The sequence below is a fragment of the Spinacia oleracea genome, chromosome 6 (genome assembly GCF_020520425.1).
Source record: "Spinacia oleracea cultivar Varoflay chromosome 6, BTI_SOV_V1, whole genome shotgun sequence".
NCBI classification, from domain to species: domain Eukaryota; kingdom Viridiplantae; phylum Streptophyta; class Magnoliopsida; order Caryophyllales; family Amaranthaceae; genus Spinacia; species Spinacia oleracea.
The window spans coordinates 104,212,676-104,216,636 of record NC_079492.1 but is presented as its reverse complement, the minus strand read 5'-3'; the positions used below and the strand labels follow the sequence as shown (position 1 = coordinate 104,216,636).

Sequence of the window (3,961 nt, the reverse complement as noted above, 5' to 3'; positions counted from 1 at the left end):
CGATACTAGTCTTCCCAAAGTAAGTATCTATGCAAATGATTATGACATTGCCATGTCCACATAGTTCAAGAAACAGAACTACTAGTCATCTTGCATTCTAGTCGTCTAATGTTTTCTATGCGTCCATCTTTATAGAAAACTCCGACCAGGGACTGTAACACCCCGACAATTCTCTCTTTTCTAAATAACTTTTTTATATAAAACGTAGAGAATTGTCAAGGCATTATCGCCCGTGTGAAAACGTAACGGCTTATTCAGAAATTTGCAGCGGAAAACATAAAACTAACTTTAGGTTTATAAATAATCGATTACAGGTTTAATACCAAAAACCAACCAACGAAAATAAGGAAATATAAATAGTACGACAAGTTTAAAGTATTAACAAAACCCAAATAACATAGCAAGACAAAATCAATACAAGCTCTTTAATCCCGATCCCCATGATGCATCATCTTCAAACCTGTAGATGGCAACGCTTATTGATCCTTAGAGACTGCTCACCAAAATGGGTCATCACAGGATCAATAAGGCATATCCATGATCAACACACACAAACAAAGCACGTAATCAGCAAAGCCGAGTACTACATACTGAAACAATAATAATCCTAGCATGATACTATTGAACGAACAACCCTAACATGATACTAATAAAACACGAGTAAGGGCAGACAAAACATGTTAATTTGACGAGCACACTTGACTAGACTAGGCTAGACTGGACTAGACTTTTATAACAATAACATTATTTTAATTGAAATAGTCAATGGACCGAGTTGCTACTAGAAACTTCTTCTTCTTCACTAAGGAAGACGAGGTACGGGCGCGACTCCGTAAACCCCAATGACCTGCGATATCGAGGGACTTTTGAATAAAATAGAACCGGTGATCAATCCGGCCCCAGAAAAAGCCATAGGCTACCCATGACCCCAACTCCTGATTGTCCGTCACTTTAGACGTGCACAGTCTAAAGCTATTGCTACTCAGTTTCACTTTACATGATTTACAAATTAAACTCTGTTATGACTCAACAATCACATAAGTCATATAATCAACAATATTCTCCACTGTTTTTATCTTGGAATTAAGTAAGTGATCACATAAATGACAATCAAGACTTATTCCAATTCATCCAACCTTTCCTTTGATACTGATCAACCCCTCTATATGGGTATAAGGTTTTAACTTACTAAACAAGGTCCACGGCCCTCATAAAGTAGTGAAAAACTAAAAGGGAACAACAATCAATCGATCTGAATCAATGTATATAACATAATCTAGTGTTCCCAACCAACATGTCTGTATCAATCATCCATACTAACATGCTATAATTCTCATAACGAAATATATATGCTTAATATGTCCATCCAACAATATTAAACATGCACTTTCAACCTAACCAAGTTCATCAACAATTTCAACATAACCAAGTTCATCAACAATTTCAACATAACCAAGTTCATCAACACTTTCAACATGGTTTCAACAATTAACACACATTCCAAGCACACAGGTATGTACGTACCTTGTGTAAACAAACTGATAGGCCACTTTAACACTTTCAAAAGTCGCCTAAAGAGAATTCTCCGCCTAAAACAACCAACAAATAATCCCAATCAATTTCTAATCATTGGCAACCATAATAGAGCATTCTAAATGCATCCTAAACATATTTTGAACCATCCCCAATATCAAAACTCGAGTATTTGATTTCCTAGCATAATAATTATTAAATCAATGATTGAAATTCGTTGAAAACTCTTCGCAAACATCATACTTTTAATTTCCAGCAATATAAATTCGTTTAAAACTTCGCCAAGACCAAAGTAACATGCTTAGAACATTGAAACAATAATTTTAATAATCCACAATCATCCTACCATGGTTTAAAACCATTAAAACCTTAAAATTCATACTTTAAATAATTCAAACTCTTATTTCAATCAATTTATATAATCTGAAAATCAATAATTTAATTATGCAAAACATATAAATATGAAATTCATAATTAAATCATAAAACTATAAATTTAATTCAAGAAAACATAAATTAAATTAATAAAACATAATTAAAACTATAACTCATACACGATTAACAAATCTGAAACTAAATTAGTTTATAATATCAACATAAAATCTGAATTCTAAATATAAATTATCAAAACTAATAATTTAAATCATGAAAACCTTAATTAAATTATTAGAACATAAATATTACATTAATTGAATAAAAGGGTAAAGAATTAACCAAAAAGAGTAGAGGGCAAGGCTGCCGGCAGACAGGGGCACGGCTGAGGGACGGCTGGACGGAAGAGTCGCACACGGTGGTGCGCTGGTGGCAGCGTGGTGGTGTAGCGTGCGAAAGAAGAACCAAGAAAAGAGGAGGAGGAAGCTGGCCTATAGGGCGTCAACGATGGCTGACGCACGGTGCAAACAAAGCGGCGCAGCAAGGGGGGTACACCCGCAGCGACCAGGTGGTGGAGGTGGTTGCGTGCGCTGCGTGGTGGCTGTCGAGCAACAGGGGCAAGCAAAAATAATCATTGATTAAGGAGGGCAAATGAAAGAGAAGAAGGAGAACGAAGAAGAAGGAGAGAATGAAGGCTTACCGGCGGCGGTCCGGCGTGGTTGCGGGTGGCCGGTGGTTGGCGGCGTGAGCAGTAGCAGCAAGGCTGAAGCAAGGGGTTTGCAGTTCCTATTCACGTGAAGTTGTGTTGAAGAGAGGAGGGTTTGAAGTCTTTTTTTTGTTTGTTTGGGTTTCACGTGAAGTGAGAGGGAAAGAATTATGGGTAATTTTCTTTGGGTTTATTTATTGCGGGCTTTACTAATTGGGCTAGGATTAGAATTGTGTTTTGGTATTTGAATTCAAAACCGATTAGGAGTATTTTCTAAATTCTGAAGTTTTCGTAATTCAAATTCTTTTCAAAGTAAAATTCTAAAAAAATTATTTTTTGATTGCCTAAATCGTTAAAATATTTAGAATGTAATTAAATAAAATAAATATACGTTAAATATTTATTACTAAAATTCGTAAATTCTATTTAAATATAAATAACTATACGTTAAGATATATTAATAAAATTTATAAATTTACGGGGGATTACAGGGACCTTTTTCAACTTTTGACATTCAAGTTCACTTGATAGACATTTCTTAGTCACAGGACTGGTCCTGACAGTCTATCTTGAATATTTCGTCAAATTGAAGGGACTCATCATTTAATAAACCACAAATTAAATGGAAAATAAATTCTATTCATTTATTGTGAATGATTAACCAATAATGTTTTACAAAGAATTAAACACTAAAACTTTAAAACATTAAACAAGGACATCAAAGCCATTCTCTAATATGCTTGATTCCCATAGCTACAATGTGCGACTTGTGCTTCGCCTGCGGCAGAGGTTTAGTCAATGGATCTGAGATGTTGTCATTAGTTCCAATCTTGCTTATCTCGACTTCTTTTCTTTCAACGAACTCTCGTAGAAGGTGAAATGTACGAAGTACATGCTTGACTCTTTGGTGGTGTCTAGGCTCCTTTGCCTGTGCAATAGCTCCGTTATTATCACAATATAGGGCTATTGGTCCTTTAATGGAGGGGACTACACTAAGTTCACCTATGAACTTCCTTAGCCATATAGCTTCCTTTGCTGCTTCATGTGAAGCAATGTACTCCGCTTCAGTTGTAGAATCCGCAATGGTGCTTTGCTTAGCACTTTTCCAGCTTACTGCACCTCCGTTGAGGCAGAAGACAAACCCAGACTGTGATCTGAAATCATCTTTGTCGATTTGGAAACTTGCGTCCGTATAGCCTTTAAAAATTAATTCATCATCTCCACCATAGACTAGGAAGTCATCTTTGTGCCTTTTCAGGTACTTCAGAATATTCTTGGCAGCAGTCCAATGTGCCTCTCCTGGGTCTGACTGGTATCTGCTCATAGCACTGAGTGCGTACGCAACATCCGG

The 3,961-nt window shown here is 36.2% G+C and overlaps 1 long non-coding RNA gene across 1 annotated transcript; it reads right to left on the bottom strand.

Moving 5' to 3' along the window:
• Nucleotides 1–267: 267 nt before the first annotated feature.
• LOC130463936 (uncharacterized) lies at nucleotides 268–2,757 on the bottom strand. Its single transcript, XR_008924167.1, has 4 exons — nucleotides 2,605–2,757; nucleotides 2,247–2,505; nucleotides 1,525–1,589; nucleotides 268–493 (listed from the first exon to the last, which is right to left on the bottom strand). It is a non-coding gene; the product is annotated as an uncharacterized lncRNA (long non-coding RNA).
• Nucleotides 2,758–3,961: the final 1,204 nt, after the last annotated feature.